Raw genomic sequence first — 26677 nt, forward strand, 5'->3', positions numbered from 1 at the left:
GTAGGGGATGGGGATCGATTGAGTAGATTGAAATGATCCCAGAAGGCTTGAATGTACTGAACCTTAACTGGTCCCAGTGTTACCCAAATCGAGAAGGTACTTTTGCCCATAGTTTAGGTTTCGATCTCCTCCGACACAGTCTGACCTGAGAGCTAGTAAATTTGCTGAATTAGGAAGGGATGACTGTCACGTAAGAAAGGCAGGTAAGATGGGAATTACTATTTAGACGATGATCTGTTAAGACTGAAGAACTGATTTAATTCATATGCAAGGATATGTTGACTGGAATTTTCCATCCTCTACAGGACATCAAAGCCATACAATCGAGGCTTGAAATGATGGAGAACGAGGGGCCGTGAAAATACAGGACAGCGGTGAGGACCCTTTAAAGAAGGTAGACTAAGAGGAAATGCTTTGCCTCTCCAAACCTACTGTAGTGGAACCACAACACAGAAGTAAAACAATTGGCCCCCAAGGAAGGATACAGACAAAACCTCCAAACTGTTTTCTTTGAACACATGCAAGAGCGGCTCGTTGACTAATAGATGAACTTCACTTAGTAGGCAAAAAGAGAAGAGACTTTCATTTTACAATACTGACCACAAAACTCAACCTACTTGAGACTAGGCCTGTGATAGTTTAGAAATGGGACCGAGTGATATGATTAAGCTACGGTACTTTGCAGTAGACACAGAAATAAAGCTGGAGAGCTTGTTGACTGTTGAGTATAAAGTAGTGAAGGAGAGCCTCATCGGCAAATTACCCGTCTGGGTGGCAGACTGTAAGCCTCTAAATTTGAGGGTGAAGGGTTCAAGAATTCAGGTGGCATTTGTTTATTTGAAGTTGACATATGGGACCGGCCACAAAACACCCTTCCCAGATGACAGTCGCCATTGATCTGCAACTTTGACGGTAGATCGTATTCCACACCACATACACACACTGCACCTCAGTCGTTGAAAACTACAGGTTAGGTATTAAGCAAGCACGTTAATCTGTCAGTTTAGGCTGCATGCACATCATCAGTCAAAAATTTTATCCAAACACAAAGCAGATGGACTGCAGAACACACTTGTCAGACCAGCAGCTGAAGGAGTGAACACCAAGAAACAAATTAAATTAAAGAGATACTGTATATTGTTTGATGTTCGGTACAGTTATCTTAATGAAATTCGATACATGTCATTTCAAGCTTAGTATGATATGTGGCAATTCCACAATGTAACCTTATCAATATCATCATGTCATTTGGTAAACGTGCTTTTTTGTTAGGTGTTTACTTGTTTAGTGACTATTTTACAAGCAGCACTGAAACAATTTTTCGGTTGAAAAAAACAAAAACAAGGCTTGTACCTAATAAACTTTGGGTGTTAACTAGGAGGATCCACCTTTACGCGTCGGCGTCACCTACTCCGAGGTGCTAGTACTAAACATGGTGGAAGCTCCTTGGGACGCCGTGTTTAATACTAGTCCCTTGGGGATCAAAGTATTCCGGTTTAATACCTAAACTGTGGAGTTTCCAGATGCTTAGCATGCTGTGATATGTACTGAATTTCTTGAAGCCGACTGTACAATACCCTGTAAGCAGTTTGGATTGCTCGGGATTGTTTTTTTTAATATAGTGGATTTATTAAATTCCAGACGGTTGCTTTTATTTCATTATAAATAAATAAACGATTGAAATGACCAGATGGGTGGCTGTCCATAGTAGGGCAACTGGTTTCTTGCCTTTCATAGTTATGAAGTATTCTTATTGTGAAGCGTTAACCACTTGGTTTTCCCAATCGTCTGTGGACAATACAACGCAAATAGTCCCCATTCTTAAAAAAAAAAGGTTCTCAGGCCCCTGACGCTAGATTTTGGTTCATTTCAGAAAATAAGATCATCAGAATGCCAGGTGTGCCAAAACAACCACTGACCAAATATAGGATCACAATATCACATTCGTCCCCTGAATGCTCCCAGAATCATAAGTCTTGTGTCTGTTTAGACAGAAGAAGAAGTCTTGAACACTCGCCCTCTGGACCCCGGTCGGCCGGGCCGCAGGTATGTATTTCCCCAGTTCCCGTTTCCTTGCAGTGCTGTTAACAGTTCACCCTAATTGTTCGTACGCAGAAGCTCATCTCCTCCATATTCATTACTTGTGTAATTTATTTTCATCCCACCTGATCAAAAATAATCCTTTAGTCCTGTTCACTTTGGTACTTTTTGAAGTGAAAGACAAATTTTAGTCATGAGCTGTTCAGTCGTCGGCAGTCATTGTCTGCTGTTCATCTGCATCGTAAGCGGTAACTATCGGTTATTATTTACCTTACTAATCTTTTTGAGAATGTAGCTTTTTATTGTAGCGTTGCTTCACTCCAGTTTGTTTTGAGAAAAGTCCCATTTTCATTGTGTAACACTAATTAGCCCAGTTAACGAGCCATTACCTAGTTAACGCTCGGGCATGAGTTCCCTTTTGCTTTAATAACTCCGTGTTTTCTCCGTTTTTGCTTAATGAAATATAACAGTAATATTACCATACTATGCTCCATCATTCTATTTTGGTAGTTTTACTTATTTGCAGTACCTTAGCATAAACTTTGTGCGTTTTTATGATTTCATTTAACCAGTGTTAACGTGCAGGTTTGTTTGGATTTAATCAACCTCATATTTTTGTGTTTTTGTATAACGGTTACGTCTGTTGCTGTTCATAATTATACTAAATTTAAATTACATATATTTTCCATTGTGCGACGAGATTTATTCATTACGTTAATTATCTTTTTCATTTTTATAGTTATTTGTTCCAATGTAGTTAGGTAATACCGGTCTTTTCCCAACTGAGTTGGGTGTTGCAGGTACGGTGATGTTTAATTTTTGCAATTACTTTGTGTTCATTTGCTCTCCTATGAAGTGCTTTCAAAGTAGAGCCTATCAGTATTTACGCCCTTCATTGACAAACTTTTCAACACCCCTTGGAGCTGCAGTTATGTTCTGGTGTGTTGAATACTTCTATTCCTATTAACCGTGCCGCTGCAGGTCGAGTCGCAATCTGAGCTGTACCATATGCATGGTGCTTCGTTTATTGAAGAGCATTCAAGGTGAATAAGGCCATGGCAAGGGAGTTTTGCTTCTGGAGGTCTGGTGATGGTGTCTCCGTGGTAAGGCTTGGTGAAAGTGTTAGTTACCGAATGATGACTCTGTGTTCAGTCTTCAAACATTGTGATAGTTGGCTCCTAAAATGGGAATATTTTTCGGGGCCTATGCTTATCATATCCAATGGCCACAGTTAGGAAACCACCATCTCCTGTGGTTACACCATTACAGTGATCCAGGCTACACAGCATACTGTGTCCGCCAATGCTATACGGTTGCGGGCACTCTACACTATTCGCGTGATACAGTTTTACTTTATACTCTTTCTCATACTGTTTATTACATTATTTAAACTGACACAGAATTCCCTTGTTTTTTACAATTTTAAACGCATTTAGGTTTACTTTATTTAATAGTACATCAAACTGTTTATTTTAATCCTTGACTATTACCCTTGTCTGCAACAAGAACCCCAAAAAGTTAGAGATGGTTCTAAATTAATTTCTACTTTACTTTTAACCCTCACCCTTTCTTTTTCCGTTACTGAGGCAGTGCCATGTTATTGGCTTTGACAGCCACCGCTTCCCAGGTTAACAAAATCCGTAATTCTAAGAACTAGTTTTATGTTCAGTATTATTTCACTTACAAATTGCTTTCCATAAAATATAGGTTTTTCCATGATGTGATTTGAATGATTTTGAGGTTTATTTTTATCCTTCCCCGGCAAATGATACTGTATTCAAGCTAAAACGGCAAAGCTGTGTTTACTGATTACAGTTTTGCCGTATTATTAGCTATGGAGAGGGGTTTGTTCTGACAAGTCGTAATTTTATTAATTTTTATACAGTATATCATTTGCCGGGGAAGGATAAGTATTCATTTGCGATGGAAATAAACCTCAAAATCATTTCACATCATAATATAACAGAAAAACCTATATTTTATGTTGAAAGCAATTAATGTCCATAATGAAATAATACCTTTGTCTCTAAATTAATGTTCTGTTCTTTTGTTTTTTGTAAGGTTTTACAAACGAATAAATGTTAGATGATGTCCTCCTCCACTCTGCAGATATCACAAACCTCGCCCTTGTATTTGCCCAGGAAGTTAGCCTTCAAGTCCAACATATTCAGCCTGGCTTTCATTATTATGCAAGCGTCTTTTGTTTCAAGGTCCCCCGTATATTCAATTTCCCAGAAGTTTTCTATGAACCTCCGCTTCATTATTTCTTTCCTCTTCTCTCCCAAGGTCGCTTCTATATCTTCTTAATTTTTATATTTCCTTTTTCAATGCTTTTTTACTTACTCTCGCATTCCATTAACCTCTATATTATAAATTTAGCACGTGTCCTTTTTGTGATGGCCGTTACTAGTATAAGGGCGGCTTTATTTATAAAAAAGGCCAGTGTATGCACGGAAGTTTGTAATAGAGCAGTTTAGCATAAATAGTACATTTTCTATATATCACGTTTTCTATTATGGTTTTACTGCTGTAGGATGAAATACTGTTCGAGAGGCCAGTCGAACAATCTTGTGAATTAATCATTTAATAAGGAGCTATTCTAATCTCACAGAAAATGTAAGGGAAATTGCCATCCTGGCTTATGAGTGTTCTTAAATAATTTAACTAGGTAATGCAATGTAGAACTGTTATACGCCTTTGAATTGTTACCCATGCATCGCCCTTAATCATAATGATATTTAGATACTATCATTTGTCACCTCTCCAGCGGCAAAATGGCAACAAGAACATGACCACGTAAATATAGATAACACCAAGAATAAGCTACAACTGTTTCACGATATGACAATAGAAAACGTTGCTAAACAGCCATTCGACTTTCTTTTTTTAAACATACACGCATACTGTCTTTATTCTTAAAACTAAAATGCGCTTATTTTACCTTCTCTCATAACAAAAGCTTTAAGCAGGTTTTCCCCCTTGGGTTTATCCTTAGCAGCTTTGCTTCACAGATAACTCGTACATCACCTTTTTTTTCTATCTAAGATTCGGAAAGCACTTTTACTGATGTTTTTGGATTGAAACAGCACATTTCTCAGTGAAAAAGCTTATGTTCAACGCAATTTGTTTCAAGTAAAGTGGTTGTTTTAATGCGTGGATGTGTAGGATCTGTAAGAGACGGCGTCGCGGTCTTTCGGCTCACGTATGTGTGCGTCATCCACCGGGGGAAACAAGACAAAAGCAAGAGCATCCCGTTTTCTCTCTCTAGGAACGCAACTTCTACCGTACAATATTTCTGTCTTGTTTCTCCCTAACCATTGTTGTCTCAATTTATGTACAATCACCACTACTTGCATTGCCATGCAAGCATTCCAATCGTGTACCCATAATGTTCCACCGAATCTTCTGTATCAAACTGTAGGCTATGTATGTTTCTGTTTGTGAAGACGCCAAATGTCTCGCCATTTCTCATATATTATGCTACTGCATTGTATTCATTAATCTGTCTCGAAGCTCATGCAGTTGGCCATATGTGGAATTTCCTGGCTTTTCCATTGATATGTTTTATCATTGTACGTTTATTATGTCTCACAATCGCCATCTGTTTGTCTGCTGACGACAAACACAGATGTTCGAAACATTACCTCTGTTTTGCCTGTCTGTGTGTAGAAACTACTTTGCGGCTCGCACCAGCCAATAACTTCGAAGATTCTGTACATTCATTTACGGGCTGCTCTAGGAACAAGAGCCCGTGCTGGCACAAGGCCAGCTAAATCTGAAACAACATGTACATTCATTCAGTAAGTGTCACTCCATACCATCCTTACAGATCTGTTGCCCTGCCTTAATGTGTGGATATTGAAGCATCACTGAAAACATTGGTAATAACTATATACAGTGGGTTTCGTGTTACTTGGATCGCCCCAAGAACTGTACACTGCTTCATACAACAGGTAGAGAATGAGCTACTTAGCTTTGCCTTTTTCATTTTGGTTAAGTTGTTAAAAGTTGGATTTTACTTCTTAAACTCCCAATGAAGAAAAATTTCTGCATTTCAGAAATCTGACATAATCGTCAATCCCCTTTGATTCTGATTTGTCAAATTTTTCTTTTGTAAAAAGAATCCCTTATTTATCTCACCTGCCTTATTTTTTTTAAAGGGTGGGAACAAAAGTTTCTCTCATTTTTTAGAGTATCTCATGTAGATTCAGTTTGAGAAAGCGTTGTTTTAAAATGCTATTCGGTTCTAGTCGTCACTTTTCCACTGCTGAGATACTGTACCACTAGCGGATCCATGGGGGTGGGACCTTGGCACGCGCCCCCTCCGTGAAAAATAATGACAAAATAATAATATTGAAGATTTAGATAATAACATAAATATAAAAATAAGAAAAAAATGTTATAGAAATATATATATATATATATATATATATATATATATATATATATGTGTGTGTGTGTATGGAAATTGGTGCCCTCCCCCTTGAAATTTTTCTGGATCCGCTAGTGTGCTGTGCCATTGAGACTGCAATATATCGTAACTACAAGCATCTTTGGGCAGGAGGCCCTCGCGTAAACATGCTTCAGTACAAATTCTGGGTACATCAGCAGAGTTTAATTTATAATAAAGCTTCTGTATTTTTCAATAATTCCTCTTTACGTAGGAGAAAGATCTTGTAATTATTGTCCCAGATTCGTTCTTTGAAAGGGAGGGTATAGAAACACTCAATAACGTTTTAATTTTACTTACAGTAAACCCCCGTATTCACGTTCTCAAGATTCGCAGACTCACTTATTCGCAGGTTTCTCTGTGGAATGTATCTACCCATTATTCGCGGAAAATTCGCCCATTTGCGGTATTTTTCACAGAAATATTCACTAATTACTGCATTTTCATATTTTTATGACTAAATGCACTTTTTGTGATAAAACTATTAAAATACTCAGATATTAGCATTTTTAGAGGGTTTTTCTTGTGTTTAAACTATCAAAATAGGCAGTTCTAAGCGTTTTTAGAGGGGTTTTAAGTATTCGCGGATTTTAGCTATTCGCGGGGGCGGGACGTACGCATCCCCCGCGAATACGGGGGTTTACTGTATATAATTATATAGTTACCTGTACAGTGACCATGACTGTTCGATTTAGTTCAACGTAGCATGGTCTTAACATGCACTTGATCAAAAAACCATTGTTCCTATGGAAATACAAACCTCGACCCTTTGTATAGGAGTATTCCTCAGTGCCAACTGGAGCAGTCATTGAACTTGGTAAAAAGGCCGTTAGCTGGTGGTTATGGGGGTTGAGTGGGGGAATACCGTAACCCCTTACTGGCCTAACATTATAATTAATTTTTTTTTCTCTCTCTGCCGACCAATATCCTACTTTGCCTTCTCTTCCTCCTGCCCCTCAGTTATCTTTGGTTGAGTAGGAGGGTTATTTCTTTTTTGCTTACCATTACTTACTTTTGTTTTCATCCTAAACATGGAGAAAAAATATGATTAGCCCCATTGCAAGGTTTGTGAATGACCTAGTGGGCGCTGTCCCCCATAACAGTAGATCCCCACAGGTACTGTTCCTTTTTGTAGGGAAAAATATGCACTTTCACTTCCCCAAACCAGGTGTATGTTGGCTGGGCTTCTCTGCAACCGGAGAAGTTTGGTAGGCCTCGTAAGGAGGAAACATGCCTCTGGTGACACTGCTGAATCCTTCCGGTTCGTACTTTCTCCTTCATTTCCATTGCTTTGTCTGCTGTTAGTATTACCTATCCAGGAAGTTGTGGGGGGGAGGGGGGGCGACGGGAGTTAGTACTTGAGCTGTGAAGAAGTCCGGTCATGACCTCTCTTCAGAAGATGTTGCTTTGTTGGACGTGGTGCACCCCCAACAGTTGCTTTGCCTTCAGCCATATCTGATCTTCACCTTACAGTATCCGCAAAAAATTTGGCCGATACTGAACCTTCCTAGCAGCCCATCTCTTGCAATGTTTATGGACTTTGTCGCGATTTTTCCCCAAGACTGGGAGGGTTCTAAGTCCCGCATGGTATGGGACTGGGATGATCAGGCCTGAAGGGCACTATCAGCAAACATCGAAGCGAAGGTCCATCAAGATCAGGCAGACTTTTACAATTTTATTTAAAAAATAGACTAATTATTAAATTTAACATACGTTAACGCATGAGGACCACGTGGTCGGGTACAAAACAACTCCAAAAAAGTTACCGTTTTGTAAAACCTTACTTCGAAATAATCAGGCTACACTTTAACTGAATATTAGCTACATCAAGCCTTGGGTGGCAAAAATGTGAAGGGATTAATTTAGTGTACTAAAGGAACCGGCTCTTGACTATAAAATGAACAATTTAGCTTGGGAGGTGACGACCTGGAGAGTGCTCAGCTTACCTCAATGATATGCCCTTGAGGAAGACGCATATCGCCCCTCTGCATGTCTCGTCGTCACCTCGGTTCCCTTTCAAAATTTCTACATAGGTTAATTTACCAAAGAATGTACTTTAATTATTTAAAAAAGAGCCCCTCCGATACTCCTGATACAGTGCAGACAATACAGGCAACTGGCCGGACACAAAAAAAAAAAAACATTTACAGAAAAACGAGAACCACGAACTCTGCCGCCTGCTTACCACCCCCCTCGCTTATCCTGAACGTTGTGAAGGATTGTCGAGAAAAAAACGGATCCAATTTTTTCACAACAGACTTCCTGGCTAAGGAGACAGAGCTCTCTCCTTCACCTGCTTATCTTGCTGTATCTGCTGCTGTCTTCAGCTACATCAGCTTCCTTGTCTACAGCAAAAGAGTGGTGACTTCCTTTGTGATAGTGCTTCCAGTAAGCTCATCTAGTTGCTTTGGCCGCTTTGGTTTCTGGATCAACTTTACCTTTAGCAAGTCTCGAAAGAGGAAAGGGACAAAGAGCTTCTGAGTTCTTCCTCCTCATCGTTGAGCTCGTCTTCATCCTTCCTCTCGCCCTCAGCTTTCCTTCCCTGGTAGGAGGAAGGAGAAGAAAGGGAATTCCATGGCCTTATGCAAGAAGACCCTGTGGACCTTGCTCATGTGGTCCTCTTCTTCATAGGGGAATGGGGCTCTCTGTCATCAGTATGAGATGATCAGCTTCTAGCAGGCAGCAGGTAATCTTGCATCTACTCACGTTGACAGGATCACTGCTTCCTCTTCATTAATACATGATTCTTTAGGTCACCGCTAAATGAGTCTATGCATCTTACTTGCTCTGCACGTGCTCGGTCTTATGATTGGGTATATGTGGTTGCTCAGTGTGGTCTTCTGACCACACTTGCACTGACAGTGGGGTAGATTCTCCCCCTTCATGCCTCCTGAGGGGCACATATTGGAGAGGCAGCACTACCTTCCCAAGCCAAGAAGCACTCACACCAAGTGTTCTCACTCAAGGGAGAGGCCTCCACTCAGCTTTCCCACTTCACATGTGCTTGGTTCTTTGTAAATGCAGAAGGCATTTGAGACTGCCAGTGCATGTGTTCGCTGTCCTGCATCATCGACTAGCTCAGGGGTTACTGAGTAAACTGGCAGAACTAGGGTAACAGAGCCCAAGGCTGAATGTTGTTTTGACAGTAATTCTGCAGGATCTCACAGAACCTCTCTTGTGGGAAATTCTGTTTATTTTTCATGAGATTGAGAGTGAGCCAAGGAGCAAAAGTCTGATCTGTCTTCCTCTTTTTCTGGATAGGATACATTGCATTCCTCAGGGGACCTGATGGGTCCTGATGATCCCACTCCTCTTGAATACTTGCCTGCTGAGTTGGAGCAACTTTTTAGTGGGGTCATTGCACTCATCTGTGAGCATAGTAATCTCGGGGTGGGGAGAGGGGACTTCAGTTCACACTTGGCTACACTCTTGTTGATCAAGCTCTCCTTAGGGTGTGCTCCTGAAGTGAGACAGATTGCTCATGATGTTTTGGATGAGTTGAATACCATGAACTGCAGGTCAGGGAGTTCTCTTGTGTCCAGCAGATTAACCAAGCTCCTCCCCTGGCCACTCATGCCTTAGAGGAGGTGCTATATGTTGGACTTGTCAGTTTGTAGACTGATGAACAAACTCCCACTGGAGAGACTGCCTGGACGGTGGTTCTTTCTTGGCTGCTGAAGATAAATGCAATGAAATCGGTTTCCATGGCATCTCTCCATGCTGTTTCATGGCTTGACCTGATTTTAAACACATTGGCAGAATCTCAGGAGAGGAAAGGGAAAAAGCACTCTTGAGTTCTTCCTCATCGTTGAGCTTGTCTTTATCTTCCTTTTTGCCATCAGCTTCTCTTCCCCAGTAGGAGGAAGAAGGGAAAAGGGAATTCCAAGGCCGCACGCAAGAAGACCCTATAGACTTTGCTCATGTGCCCTTCTTCATGGGGGAGTGGGGGCTCTCTGTTACCAGTATGAGATCATCAGCTTCTAGCATGGCAGGTACTCTTGCACCTACGTACTCACTTAGACAAGAGGACTGCTCCCGCTTTAGTAATACATGATTCTTTAGGTCACTGCTAAATGAGTCTGCATCTTGCTTGCTCTGCTTGTGTTTGGTTTCATGACTGGGTTCATATGGTTGCTCAGTGTGAGGTCTTCAGACCACACTTGCTCTGACAGTGGGGTAGATTATCCCTCTCATGTCTCCTCAGGGGGCTCATATTGGAGAGCCAGCGCTGCCTTCCAACAATGAGACACTTTCATACAAAGGAGAGGCCTCCACCTAGTCTTTTCACCTCATATGTGCATGGTCTGTTGTAAGCGCAGAAGACATGTGAGACTGCCAGTGTGTGTGTTCACTCTCCTGCACCATCGACTAGCTCAAGTTACTGAGTAAAGGGGCAGAGCTAGGGTAACAAGAGTCCAAGGCTGAACATTGTTTTGACAGTAATGCTGCTGGATCTCATGGAACCTCTCCTGTGGGACGTTATGAACTGTTTATTTTTCATGAGAGTGAGAGTTAGCCAAGGAGCAGAAGTCTGATGTGTCTTTCCCTTTTGCTGGAGATTCCTTGGGGGATCTGATGGGTCCTGATGATCTCACTCCTCTGGAATCCTTGCTTGCGGAGTTGGAGCAGCTTTTCATTGGGCTTATTGCCCCCATCTATGAGCATAGGTTGTGCCCCTGAGGTGGTGACCTCATGGTGTTTTGGATGAGGTGAATACCATGATCTGCAGGTCAGAGAGTTCTCTTGTGTCCAGTAGACTAACCAAGCTCCTCACCAGGCCACTCATGCCCTAAAGGAGGTGCTATATGTTGGATGTTGGATTTGTCAGTTTGTAGACTGATGAACAACCTCCCATTGGAGAGACTTAACCTGGAAGGTGGTTCCTTCTTGGCTGATGAGATGAATGCACTGGAATCTGTTTTTATGGCATCTCACTGGGCTGTTTCATAGCTTGACCTGAGATTAAACACACTGGCAGATTTTGCTGTGACAGATGTCTTGCCTCTCAATGAGGGAGCAACTTTTAGGAGGTTGTTGGTGTTGGGAGGATAGTCACTGACTTTCCCTGCACACAAGAGTACCAACATGTGGGCTGACGTAGTTTTGAGGAGAGACATGTTTGCCATTCTTTTCTTGTGTTTTCTCTTTTTTTTTCCCGTCAGGTTTCTTATGAGAGTAGCCTTTTGCTGAGGAACTGTATGGTGTTGGGTTCATATTTACTCTTTCCTAAGAGGAGTGTGCAAGCAGCAGTTGAGCTAAGATCAGTCTTGGGACTATCTAATCAATTGTGCAGTGTCCTTCAAACCTGGTTTGAGGATGAAGGCACCAGTGATGCAGATAAGCCTTAGACATCTGGAGTTGTGAGGAAGCCTACTCCCACACCCAGACAAGGAGACCAGGCTTCTTCCTTGAAGAAGGGAAGGGATTCTTCCTGGCCCTTTTGTTGTGCCCCTCTCCACCCTCTGGCTGTGGCTGTGGAGGAAGGAAAGGGTAAGGGAGGAGGTTGCTGAGGGTGGTGATCCCCTTCTATGTCATAATCTGGGGATGCTTGTCTTTCCTTTGGGCAATGTTGCAGAGTCGGGTGAAGCCCTGGGTAGTATCAGTCCTTCTGGACGGATACAGGACTCCATTAACACTGATCCTGTTCTGACCATATCATCTGGATTTGCCAAAGTATCAAGCTTTGTCAGAAGTGGAGGCAATGAAGGAGAAAGGAAACAAAACTTGTGGAATTCCTGTCTCCTGGATTTTGTAGTCGCTTCCTCTTTCTTTTCCATCTTTAAATCTTCAACTGAAAGCATTCATGGAAAGAGTCAACAGACTAAAACTCAAGAGGGCTTGCAGAAAGAGGCAATTTATAGGAGAAGGTGATAAATAAATATATAAATACTGTATAAGGGAATAAAAAATCAAACTGATACACCTGAACTGAAAAGACGTCAGTAGAAAGCAGGAAAGAATTTGCTCCTTGCTTAAACATGGAAATCAGAAAATACTGCAACTGCACTAAGCAGACTATTCCAGATTTTAGTTGTAGCCAAAATAAAACTCCTGGCCAACTGAGTAGTATTAATTTGATACAAGAAAATGACATACTGTTTACAGCAGCAATCTGCCCAGTGATGCAAGCAAAAACAGCTGGGTTGAATAAAGAAGAGGGTAGAGGATGTATGCAACAAACAGTCTCTGCACATCAATGGCACAAGTTAACACTAAGAGTAGGCATAATAAACTTAACTTATGATGTAATTCTATCTGAGACTTTTGAGATGGGAGACAGTACCAGAAGACCACACTAGAGAACAAAAGAGTTAAAACACTTAAGATATAATACAGTACCTCCATCACAAAACATTGAAAAACATTTCCACAAAATACCAACTTTTTGAGAAATGGGAAGCAATATTATGTATAAGTTTCTCAAATGTCAATTTCTTATCAAAAGTTACACCTAAAATCCTAATAGGGTTGCTGACATTTAAAACCATATCATTTAAATGTAAACCAGGATGCAAAAGCAAAAGTGTTCTGGATCAACTATCATACTTTGACACTTAGATGGGTTAACCTTGAAGTCCCAAAGCCTACTCCATTCATGAACAGCTAGAAGAGTAGCATCATCAGCATATGCAATCAGTTTGTTCTCCAGACCTTGCCATATGTCACTAGTATAGATAATAAATACTAGCAAAGGTCCAATAACACTACCTTGAGCAACACTATTGTATTGGCCATCAACACGGACCCTTTTTGAAACCCAAACTGTAATGCTGGCAGCAGCTTAATATTTCTTGACAATCCTACAAAGAGGCTTAGAGAGCAGCTTCTCAAAAACCTAAAATAAAACCGGAGTGACTGACATTGGCCTATATTCTGAGGGGAAGAGTACGACTTAGTTCCTTTGGTAATCCTCCAGTGTTTCCCTTCCACCAAACGGAAAGAAAACTTGCAAGTTCAACTAAACTAACTTTTGGAAAATAACAGCAATCTAAGGAGCTGTGAAATCAGCAGTCTTATTAAAAGACAAGAAAGATCCTGTTAGGGTCTATGTTGCTGTAAATGTTAAGCCCCAGAAGCAAAGTTTTGACTTCCTAGATCTGAAGGTCATTGAGCACAGCTTAGGCTCTGGAAAGCATGGCTGAGGCAACACCAAGGACTCACCACACTCTTTGTTCACAAAGACTTGAGCCAGAAGTTCTGCCTTTTGTTTAGGGCAATATACAGCAGTTCCATCATCTAAAAGGGGAAGCATACTAGAATCAACTCTGAAGAGCGTGGACTTCAGGGTAGACAACCAATTATGGTCATCACTACTGGAGAGCAAGCTTTCGTCCCAGAATTCTGAAAGTACTGCAAGCAGATTTTCTCATTAGGGAAGCCTGCATGAATTGATGAGCCAAGGCAGTCGTGTCATCACTGCCTGGCAATATAGACAGTACAGCAAGCTGACTTTTCTGTCAGGGAAGCTTGCATGAACTGATGAGCCAAGGCAGTTGTATCATCACTGCCTGGCAGTATAGAAAGTACAGCAAGTAGAATTTTCCTATCAAGGAAGCCTGCATGAACTGATTGAGCCAAGGCAGGTGTAACACCAATGCCTGGCAGTATAGAAAGTACTGCAATCAATTTCCTACCAGGGAAGCCTGCATGAACTGATGAGCCAAGACAGTAATATCATCACTGCCAGCAGTATAGGAAGTACAGCAAGCAGAATTTTCCTATCAGGGAAGCCTGCATGAACTGAATGAGCCAAGCAATCGTATCACCACTGCCTGGCAGTATAGAAGTCCGGGATAAATCTCTACCCCCTAGAAGGTACAGACACTTCAGATGGGATTGGCTGACCCAGATCAGGGTCCCCTCAAAACATGATTGCTACATGGGAAAGGTAAGATTCTCATTTGAAGTATATCATGTAAAGCAGAAGACTGTTCCCTAAATCTTCCAGATTCAGAGAGGAAATTTCAGTGGCTATATCCATTTCATGTCGGGCATCAGTAACCTCTCTCCCAAGGAAAGACTCTTCGTCTCCATCTGGAGAGTTGAAGTGGTAGTTCCTAGAATCCATTGCTTTTCGAGTATTGATCCAAATATGGATTCTGCTCAGAGAGAGATAGAAACACACTGCCATAGTTCTGCCAGAACAATGTACAGTAGTCTCCTCCTTCTGTAACCCTATTGAAATTTATAACTTATAGAGACAGCATAAAAAAATGAGCTTTGAAGATGCACAGCAGCTACCAAAAATCAGGTTTTTCATATGTCATCCTCGATGTGGGACCACCTTGACGTGGTGATGGCACTCTTGAACCCCAGGAATTTGTTCCCAGGTTTGAGTCCAAGAGTCTCATATATTATTATATATTTCTTTGGACTAATTTTGTGGAATTTTCCACTTTTTGCAAAATTTATTGGACCTCATAAATAGGAAAAGATATCATAGCTGGGATTGGGTTTATATCCGAAGCTAAATAGTGGGAAATGTGGTGGGACCATCCACTACCTGATAATGTTTGGGCCTGAGAGATATCAGATTGATAGCTCAAAGGCAGAACTATTTTTCAGGGCTGGACCACGGATTCCAGCGGGGTCTGGTTCTGGGGATAGGACTCTCGGCACTCTATCTGGTTTGTCCATAACATGATTAGGGTGGGGAAGATTGTATGTAATACAGTATTCTCAGTCCTAGCAAGTGGGTCTGGCTTACACTTGGGCCACTCTAATCATGTTGTGCCATCCCATGTGGGGTAGGATAGGGATGCAAACATTTGGGAGTTGGTTCTCACTTGTGCCATTGGTGGAAGAATAAACTCCATGAAAGGCTGATGATATCTTTTTAAGGTTTTCAGGCTAATTTATTTATTTTTTTATTGTTTTTATACTTTAATCTTTATGAATAGTAGTTGTAAGGATTCAAGTACCCCTGGACCCTTTGATGGTACCAACTTGGCACAGTTGATGACCGCTGGAACCTCCTCTGACAACCTTTGTTTAGAAAAATTAAAAAAATCTTAGTTTAATTACACTGGAACCCTATGCTCCAGCACAGAACAACCCAAAAAAAAGTAAATATTGTCTGGACCCAACCTTAACTCATTTTGACTCACTCTTTGGGAGTGGAAGTTGGTCAAGGTTTCTAACCTTGGAAACAGAATGAAAAATTTTAGCCCTAATAAAAATTACAATTGTATATGCGTGACTTACCAAATAATTACATAGCTATTGTTTCTACTTTACGCGGCAGCTCAAAATTTAAAATTCGCGGTAGCGCTTGTTTGTTTAAGGTGTAGTTATACTGCCCCGCCCACTTTCGGGGAAGGATAGGTACAACACAGCTAAAGAGCTCAGTTCGTTTCTGCCGGTTGATGACTGAACTTGGTCATTTGATTTCTTTCTTTTTCACTGAATGGTTACCGTTATCCTTCATTTTGTGAAGTACTTTGTTCTTTTTGGTAGCACAGTCCTGTTAATTAGCTTAGCTAACTCAGATTTCTCTATTGTGACTTCCTGATTTTGACTTATTAATTGTGTCAGATTCTAGCCTCTCTAGTATAAGGTATTGTAGTAAGGGCTATAAGAATAGGTTGACTCCAAGCCAAATATGACAATCATACTGTTTGTAGTTTGTGCAGGGAACAAGTTTGCTCTAAATTTGCTCTCCCGAACTTTGCTGTGATGAGTGTAAAGACTGGGATAAGGGGAAGTGGAAGACTCTTTGTGCAAACTTAGACAAATTACAGCATGACAAAATTAGGAAAGCGACTGCTAGGGCTGAAGCGAAGGCTTCCGCTAGTCAGGCTTTGTCTTGGGGGGTTGATGTGACTCCTTTACCTATTCCTCTAACACCTGGAATGGCTTTTTCCCCTAACTCAAGTTCTCCGACTTTTCCTGCAACTCCGATCCCTGGCTCTCATTCCTCTGATCCCAACGCCATTGCCAGCCTAGAAGCGCGTGTGGACAAGAAATTTGATTTATTAGTGAATGCAGTTTCCCAAATTGGAAATTCAGTGCATGTCCTCATGGACAAATTCAACAGTGAAGTGCATTGTCAGGTGCAGTGTCAGTGTAGGGGGCGGCTACTTGTCCCACCGATGCTCCTAGACCAAAGTCCCTGCTAAACTCCCCTTGCTCACCTGGGAGGAAGCAAACTGGCAGTCCAAGGGAGGTTGGTGGGGTTTGCCCATGAGTAGTTGTCGCCTCGTCCGAGCCTGTTGTCCGCCTGTTCCAGGTCTCGGAGGATCACCGTTGGAAAGGCATCCAAATGGACGTACAGCGGTCCCGGTTTACGACGGGGTTCCGTTCTTCGTTATCGGAAAATCTCAAACCGGAAAATCGTCGAAAATCGTAAAAATCATAAGGACTCTTTTAATGCTCTGGGTGCATTGAAAACGACGTAAACTGCATTATTATTGAGTGATTATTCTGCCGTTTTGGGGCCAAATTTCTTTCAAGACCGTTGAACAAAGGAAATAATTTCTGATGAATATATTTGAAAAGCGCCTGATGAACTCAGGACGTGGTCGTCGTAAACCGGGGACTGCCTGTACATGCGTTATCCTCCAGTGACTCGGACTCTGGCGCTCATAAGAGCGGTTGGCGCTTTGCCAGTGTTTCAAGACTGTTGAAAAGGTCTGGCGCCCCGATGGACAAGGACGTTCCCCCGTCTCGTAAGCGAGCATTGGATAGGGCTCGTAGTTCTCAGCCCTCCTGTAGTTTTTGGGAATCTCCTCAAGACACTCGCTCCCTTTCAATGGACATTGAGCGCCACAGTGTGTGTAAAGAAGTGTCTGTTAGTCCAACGTATGGTTATCGAGTGTCCGAACGTCCAGAGTTTGAGAGTGTAATGCCTGATTGTGAGAAATCAGTGTCCTAGCAGCATTCGTTGGAGTGTCTGTTGTCCGTACGTCCAACAAGTGGATGTCCAGTGTCCGTGCATTCCGAGAGTGATGGTGTTTTGTCGGATCGTTCTGTGCTTGGACATCAAGTGTCTGAGTGTCCATCTTATGGACGCCCAGCTTCCGAGCGTCCTCCCTTTGGGAGCTAGTGTCCAAATTGCAGACTTCAGATCTGTCCACCAGATCAGTGAGTGGACGTCCAGAGACCAAGCGTCCAGTGTTAGCGGGCACCAATGTTGATGTTTGTTCACCTTCCAGCATCCATCCGGTGCCATAGGTGGGACTTACTGTCTCTGGTGCAACTCGTGCCGATCCCCTTGCAGTTCAGGATCCTTCCCTAGTCCCTATTCATCGACGTTTAGATATCATCTTGAGCTTGCTGCAGAACCCATCTACAACCACTCAAGCGCCTTTGGATCCTCCGATGTCCCCAATTTCTTCTGAAGAGGAACCTGTAGAGGATGATGTTCCTACATCGAACTACGCAGCCCTGTTGCAGTTCTTCTGGGTATGCTACCTGGACTTCTTTTCTCCAGCCGCCCCTTCTCCAGGTTCGGCGTTTATGACGCGACAACCGTTAGGAGTGGCTAAATTGCAGCGTATGGTCCTGTTCTTCTCATTCAGGAAAGCTTTCACACGTATCAACATATGGTTTTCAGAGAAGAGAGACGTTGGCAAAGCTGTGTTCTGTGCACCTTCTCCTCGTCTGATACGTCAGAGGTATTTGTCCTATTCTATTGGGGAAGTCCCATCCTTGGGAGTTTCTGCCTCCTCTCAAGGGGGCTTCTCCAGTCTCATTGGCGCTACTTGTTGGTCAGCCTTCTTGTCCGCCAGGATTTTGTTTGCCTCATCGGAACTAGACCATTTGCTGAAAGATATTTTTAAGGTTTTCAAGGTTCTGAGTTTCCTCGATTGGACCATTGGTGTGCTAGCGAAGAAGATCAAAGACTGCGCATCACTTCAAGAGAATTTTGCTTTGGACTGGCTGGGGGTTCTGGCCTCTGCAGATCGTGCAGTGAGGGACAGCGCCCATGAACTATAGCCACCATTTTCACTACTGGTGTACTGAAGAAACGAGACTTATGGTGCTCGTTCACCTCTAAGGGAGTCACTCCTCCTCAACGTTCTTCCCTTCTGTTTGCTCCCTTGGACAGCAACGGCTTATTTTCTTAAGAGACTTTGGAACGGGTGGCAGGAGAATTGCAGAAGAAATCCACCCAAGATTTACTTGCTCAGTCCACCAAGAGGACTAGGATCTCGAAACGTCCTACTTCCACTGCAGTTCCTCCGACCAGGAATACTTCTCCTTTCCCTCAGCAACCCTTTCGAGGGAGCAGAGGTCACGTCCAGTCCTGTCTGAGAACTGATTTGTGTCCACTGTGACTCAACAAACTACCCTCTAACAAAACCACCTCTCACAAGTGAGCTACCTGTCCTCCATGCTCCAGTGGGAGGAAGACTACTACTATTTTGGAACGGATGGGGAATCAAGGAAAGTAGATCCTTGGGTGCTTCAAGTCTTGAAAAAGGCTACTCGATCCCCTTCAGGGAGAAACCTCCCTTAGTAACCTTTCCTATCAAACTGACAGCCTACTCTGTAGGCTCAGAGAGGTTTTCAGCCCTGTCTAGAGAAGTTTTGGCTCTGCTCGAGAAACAGGCAGTGGAGGAAGTTGAAGACACTAGCACAGAGGGATTTTACGACCGCCTCTTCATAGTCCCCAAGTCATCAGGGGGATGGAGACCTGTCCTGGACGTCAGTGCTCTGAACTTCTTTGTCCAAACTATGAAGTTCAAGATGGAAATGAATCAGTCGGTCCTGTCAGCCATCCATCAGGGGGATTGGATGGTGACAATAGATATGGAGGACGCTTATTTCCACATTCTAGTTCACCAGGATTCCAGGAAGTATCTGAGATTCATGTTCCAGGACAGGGTCTTCCAGTTTAGGGCCCTGTGCTTCGGCCTCTCCACGGCACCTCAAGTTTTCACCCAGGTTCTCGCTCCTTTAGCGAAGTGGCTACACCTTTTAGGAATCAACATGTCCTTATACCTGGACGATTGGCTCCTACGCTCCCTATCAGAAGCCCAATGCATGGAGGACCTTCAGAAGACCCTTCAACTTGTGCAAGACCTAGGATTGCTGATAAACTTCAAGAAATCACAATTTATCCCCACACAGCCGATTCTTTATTTGGGGATAGTGATAGAGTCTCTGAATTTTCAGGCTTTTCCGTCCCAGCAAAGGATTTGCAACTGTATTTCAAAAGTTCAAGAATTCATGTCTCTTCCGTCCTGCTCAGCCAATGCTGGACGAGCCTTGTGGGAACTCTGTCGTCAGTCGAGAAGTTTGTACCTCTGGGCAGACTACACTCAGGTCCCTTCAGTACTATCTCAAAGACAGCTGGTGGAGAAAGATATTTCCAGATTCGTTCATCTTCATAATCACCCCCGAAATCAAGGAGGACCTTCGGTGGTGGCTGGCGGAGGACAGATTCGAGACAAGGATGTCACTGTCTCCTGCGAACCTCAACCTAATGTTGTACTTCGTGTCGGATCTGGGTTGGGGAGTCCTTCTCAACGGCTTGGAAGTATCAGCTTTATGGTCACTGACTGAAAGAGATTTGCACATAAATGTGAAAGAATTGAGGGTGATAGACCTGGCCCTTCAGCTTTTTGTGACAGAGACCTTCTGGAAAACAGTTGCTGTACATTCAGACAGCACGACCGCACTGGCCTATGTAAAGAAACAAGGAGGAACCCACTCTTTTTCACTATGCAAAGCAGCCAAAGACTTTCTTCTATGGGCACAGAACAACAGGACCATCGTTCTGACCTGCTTTGTCCAGGGCAAAATGAACGTTCTTGCAGACAAACTAAGTTGCGGCAAACAGGTTCTACTGACGGAGTGGACACTCACTCAATCCACAATTGTGCACCGACCTGTGGAAACGGTGGGGAAAGCCGACGGTAGACCTGTTTGCAATGTCAAGAAACCACTGTCTCCCTCTGTACTGTTCCCTGACTCCAGATCTGCGCGTGGGCGACGGATGCCATGTTGCAAGATTGGTCGGGTCTCGACGTCTTTGCCTTTTCTCCCTTCAACATGGTAAGAGAAGTGTTGAAGTTCAACACCCACAGCAATGTATCAGTGACCCTAGTGGCTCCCTTTTGGCTGCACAAAGAATGGTTCCTGGACCTTCTAAGCCTACTAGTAGACTATCCAAGGATTTTACATCAGAAGAGAAATCCTCTCAGACAGTCCCATTTTCTTTGTTTTCACCGAGGCTTACCCACTCTCACTCTGACAGGCTTCAGACTGTCAGGGAACTTATCAGAGTGAAAGGGTTTTCAAGGAAGGCTGCAGAAGCTATTGCAGAATGTAGGCGACGGTCTTCTGCTGCAGTCTACCAATTGAAGTGGACAGTCTTTGGGAGCTGGTGTCGAGACAGAAATATATCCTCTACTCAAACGACTGTAGCTCAGATCGCAGATTTTTTGCTGTTCCTCAGATCCTCAAAAGGTCTAGCCATGTCAACCATCAAGGGATACAGATCTATGTTGAATTCTGTCTTCAAGCACAGAGGAATAGACCTTGCATTAAACCAGGACTTAAGTGATTTAATAAAGTCCCTGAATACTACTGAGCAAGATAGAATCCTGGCTCTTGCATGGAATTGGGATATCACCCTCAAATGGCTTTTGGGCCCTCCCTTTGAGCCTCTAGAATCCTCCTCTCTTAAAGATCTGACAAGAAAGAAGCTGTTTCTTATGGCCTTAGCAACGACGAAGAGGGTTAGCGAGCTGCATGCCTTTCATAAGAGAGTAGGCTTCTCGCAAGCTGATGCCATCTGCTCCTTGACCTTAAGTTGTATGGCGAAGAATAAAGACCCCTCTAGTCCCTGGCCTTGCTCCTTTACAGTCAAGAGCCTGGCTAACATTGTAGGTCAAGCAGATCAAGAAAGACTCCTCAGTCCAGTTCGTTCTCTTCGCGAGTATTTATGAAGAACCAAAGAAGTTAGAGGCCCTTCTCTGAATCTGTGATGTTCAGTTAAAAACCCCAGTCGGCCATTATCCAAGAATGCCTTAACATTCTTTTTAAGAACTGTGATTTCTGAATCACACTCCAAGATCCAGGAGGATGTTTTTCCTTTATACAAGGTCAAAGCACATGAAATTAGAGCGGTAGCGAAGTCCTTGGCCTTCAAGCGCAATCTATTGCTGTCTTCTCTCCTGCAATCTGTGTATTGGAGGTGCAAATCAGTTTTTGCAATGTTCTACCTGCATGATGTGGAAACAACTTACAAAAATTGCAGTACTCTAGGCCCATTTTTCGCAGCTGGCACGGTGTTGGGTGAAGAGGGATAGGAGGAATTTCTTATTTTTCCTCTATCCACTCTCCTTGAATGAGGATTGGTGTTTTCTTGAGAAGCCTGATTGGTACTGTGTCGTGAGTACCATCAGTTGGTTTGATTTTTAACAAGTTTGTGGTGTAGGTTTTAAAATTCTGGTCATATTTTGTACTGCGCCCAGGGCAAGGGCATGCACACATTTCAGTGTGTCTTGTTTGGATTGTTAACTTTGGCAACCTGCGATTAACTCCAACGCTGCAAAGCACCCACTGAAGTAGAGGCGACCCTTGGGTCTACCGCCACTCCACTACAGGTTGAAGTTCTTCCTTGGCCTGGTTGGTACCGTTCTCGGCTAGCACTCTGCAGGGCCTGCGTTCGAATCTCCAGCTGGCCAATGAAGAGTTAGAGGAATTTATTTCTGGTGATAGAAATTCATTTCTTGCCATAATGTGGTTCGGATTCCACAATAAGCTGTAGGTCCCGTTGCTAGGTAACCAATTGGTTCTTAGCCACGTAAAATAAGTCTAATCCTTCGGGCCAGCCCTAGGAGAGCTGTTAATCAGCTCAGTGGTCTGGTTAAACTAAGCTATACTTAACTTTAACTACAGGTTGAGAGGAGCTCCGACCAGAGGCAGTACTCACCTGCCGTAGCTCCCTCACCAGGTAGGGTTACAACAAGCATTCCGCATTTCTAGCTAAATTATTTATTTCAAATTCATCTCCATCCCTGAGTGTTTTTGAGTAGTTTTGTCCATGTATCCCACCTCCTGTCAATGTGGGATTCAGCTATGTAATTACTTGGTAAGTTACATATATAAAAATGACATTTTATAATAAAGTTTTATACATACTTACCAAATAATTACATGATCAGAGCCCTCCATCCTCCCCTCTCATGGACATAAAGCATAAACAAACTGAGCTTTTTAGCTGTGTTGTACCTATCTTTCCCCGAAAGTGGGCGGGGCAGTATAACTACACCTTAAACAAACGAGCGCTACCACGAATTTTAAATTTTGAGCTGCCATGTAAAGTAGAAACAATAGCTATGTAATTATTTGGTAAGTATATATAAAACTTTATTTTATTATAAAAATGTCACATAAAACAGACATTCTATGGCAGAAATATCATTTAGACAGATAAAAAATGTGACTTATAGAAGCTACAACAAAGAGTCAGTCTGAGGACTATATGTCTATAACAACAATAGATAATATAAATGTAAAAATTACGAAACATGACACTGTGAATAGCATGGAGGGTACATTTGTGCTTCCTGATAACAGTGACGAACCAATTGAAAAGAATATTCTCTTGGACTCTCTTAAAAAAAGATATTCCAGAGGACTTTCTTAAAAAAAGTTATTCCAGAGTCCAAGGTTGTGAGGTATATAATATACTGAGTAAGCAAAGAAATAAGCAAATATTAAAAAAATCACAAAAATAAAATCTGAGGGTTAAGATCTACCTCAAAAAATAAATATTTTAGGCTAAATAGAGAAATAAGACACTGTCCCAAAGCCACTACAGTGTCCAAACTGTAGTACATATGGGCATGCAAAGAAATATTGTTGAAACGAACCTGTACGTGCGTATTGTTGATCTAAAGAACATGCCACACAATGGAACTGTTGTGAACCAAAGTGTGTAAACTGTGGAAAGAATCATCATGCAAGATCCAAAGAATGCATGTATTACATATGCAGTACGGAATTGAAAATGCTACAAGAAACATTCTATAAAGTTGGCCAAATTAGAACTGAAAGTGAGAGGAATTCAAGATCCTGCTAAGAAACTTATATATGCCTCAATAACAGGAACTAACAATGAAACAAAAATACATACAGATAGAAGTAACAAAATGCAGCAAAATAAAACTCTTGAAGAAATGAATGCTTTACAGAAAAAAACTAAAATGATAAAGAATCAAGAAACAGGTACAAAGGATTTAGGTAACATTTTATCAAGTTCATTTGAAATGTTAATGCAAATAGGAACACAGGAAGATACTACTACAGAAGTAACAGAGGAAAGTCATGATGGACTGGAAATTAAAGATAAAAAGAGACCTTGGAGAGAACACCACCCAAAACGAAAAAACCAACTATTATTGGAGCAACATCAGTTAAACCAAAGCAAAGGATATAAGGAAAGAACAAAAACAACATCAAGCTAAGAACATACCTTTATCTCCTAAAATAATAGTAAAACCTATGGATGCAGGTATCCAAACCACTGAAGGATGTGGAAGAGAACCATAACATAGATGATTATGTCAAGGGGGAAGAGATTTTTCCATCGCCAGTAATTGGTACAAGAGCAAATGAAACAAGAAATGTACATGAAAACAGATGTGGATGTAATGATTTTGTTGAATTGTGCAATAATAACAAAAAAATAACAAAAGATGGTTTAACAAACATTACAAGAAATTTTATGACATATAAAAAAAAGAAACCACGGATTTGAGTACCCATGAAAAAGTTGCATGTGTATTGAGCGCTTAGTATATAATAAAGAAAAACAAATGAATGTCTTGAGTAAATTATTAGAAAAAATCCAAGTCAGTAATACAGAAAAAAAGAAAGTAAAACTCAACTGCTCTAACATAATATTTTCAATAGCTATATTATACAATGGAACGTAAATGGTCTACGGACCAGATTACACCTAGGAGAAGTACAACGATTACAGTACTAAAAGAATACGAACCAATGATACTATGTTTACAACATGTCAGCAAAACAATATCAACAGTAGGTAAATATACCTTAGCATCTACATCTAGAGAGGAAGAAGGAAATTTAGGTACTGCTATACATATGTACATAACAAAGTATGTTATGACAAAATACCTGTAAACTTTACTGACTTGCAAATATAAAGCATTAAAATAAGAATAAATAACAATAAGTATGCAATTTATAATTTATACAGCCAACCTAGTAAAAATTCCAACGCTGTTAAACTTAAAATATTTACTTAACAATACCAAGGAACCTACATTAATAGGTGATTTTAATGCTCACAACCCTATATGGGACTGTAATTATACAAACTCAAATAGAGCAGGAAGTAAAATAGAAGAATTCATGGATTCAAACGACATGTGCTGTATAAATGATGGCAAAATCAGCGCATATTTTTCAAATACACATGGAAAATTTTCTTCTGTAGACTTAACTCTATATAAAACAAGTATAGTTGACAGATTAGATTGGCATACAGTTGATGACTTGCACTTTAGTGATCATTTCCCCAATATTAATTTCATTATTACAAAATAATCCCACCAAGCATGTCCCTCAGTATAACATTTATAAAGCAGTTTGGGAGTAAGGTTGTCACCTTGAGCTCAGAAAAATACAGAACATAGTTGTATAAGAGGAAAAATTATGGCGAGCGGAGCGAACCCTTTCAGCTGGGGTATTCTGAGGCTATGTGCAAGAATGCTGCTTCACATCACTTAACCCACCATTGCTAACTGTAAACACACTTCAGCATATCCTACAATTTGCTTTCAAACTGTCACCAGTACTGCTGAGTCATGGATACTCAGTCTCTCACTCACTTTGATATTTTTGAAGTCCCCTGTGCTTATTTGTAGGAGGGACAGACTCGACAGAGCCAGAGGAACTTGCAGAGGTAGTCATTTCTTTTAATACCCAACCGGAGTACTAAATCATGACGTCTTACTCCGGCCAGGCTGATGCTGGGGGGTGGAGCAATGGGGTAGGGGGTGCGAGAGACACCTCTCGTCGCTCACTCGCTCATGAGTCATATTATGCTGCATACTTTACACATACCGAAGGCAACCATTGACAAAAGCATAATTTTGCAGTCTGGCAAGATTGACTGATACATACACTCATATAATTTTTTTAAATAATGATGTTCAGACAGCCAAGAACACAACATCTTTCTCTCCAATACAGAACAAATCTGTATTTTACAGAATGGGTGGAAACCCTATTTGGGAGCGATATAAATTCAACACTAGGAATATCCCACAATTTGAGTACATACAAGATCATAATGAAAGAAAGGTTTCTTGTTGATTTCATCAAAAATGCTGATGATAAAGCAATACCAAAATCAGAATTTCATCCAACAAAACACGCAGTTTAACGGTGGTCTGAAAAACTATCAGAATTAATAAAAATAAAACACCAAACTGGAAGATGATTAGATTGTGAGAGAGGTGCGAAATAATGAGCAGGAAGACAAGTACTGCTGGTTTACTGATGAAAATGAGCTGCTTATAAAGTGGGATGCGGACGTCTGCGTAGTTTGCAGAGACCGCTGGTACAAAGATTTACAGGTGACCTGAGGTCAAACTAATTTCTTACAAAAACAGGACAGGTTCATACAGAGAACACAGTGATCAACAATGTCTGACACATAACATAAATAACTTGTTACTTGTACATAAAACATGATTGTTTAGAAAGACACATATACAGGTTACAATTATGATAAACATATATTCCGATCGACCTTAAGTCGATGAAAAGGCACCGCAGAAAACAGGATGTTCTCTACAGAGACCACGTTGAGCAGGGAATTTACAAGATAATTTGAATACAAAGTTAAGTAAAATAAATAAAACATTACCGATAGAGGAAAATTTGCAAAAATTGACTATATTATTATTAGAAATTGATACATTAAAACCTCTATATAACAAAATATCTACGAAGTTTAAAAAAGAAGTAATTCAAGGAAGAATCATTTCATTGAGGAAACATGTATCAGATCTCTGTGATTATTCTTCCATGCAAAAAATATGGGAAAAATTCAGGGAAATAAATAGTACCCATGTTGAACCACCTAGACATGCCTTATTAAAAGATGGGAAAAGAATACTTGATCCGAAAGAAATAAGTAAATAATAGGAGAAAACTCATAAAGCAAGTAGTGGTAACAATTTAGATGAACAC

At 41.4% G+C, this 26677-nt stretch overlaps 1 long non-coding RNA gene across 1 annotated transcript in view; it reads left to right on the top strand.

Annotated features, from left to right (window-relative positions):
- Positions 1-2060: 2060 nt before the first annotated feature.
- Positions 2061-26677, top strand: part of LOC136845761 (uncharacterized) — a 37379-nt gene continuing 12762 nt past the window's right edge. Inside the window, exon 1 of the long non-coding RNA XR_010855249.1 lies at positions 2061-2288. This is a non-coding gene — a long non-coding RNA (uncharacterized lncRNA). The remainder of the gene's footprint in view (positions 2289-26677) is intronic.

The sequence above is a fragment of the Macrobrachium rosenbergii genome, chromosome 14, assembly GCF_040412425.1.
Source record: "Macrobrachium rosenbergii isolate ZJJX-2024 chromosome 14, ASM4041242v1, whole genome shotgun sequence".
NCBI classification, from domain to species: Eukaryota; Metazoa; Arthropoda; class Malacostraca; order Decapoda; family Palaemonidae; genus Macrobrachium; species Macrobrachium rosenbergii.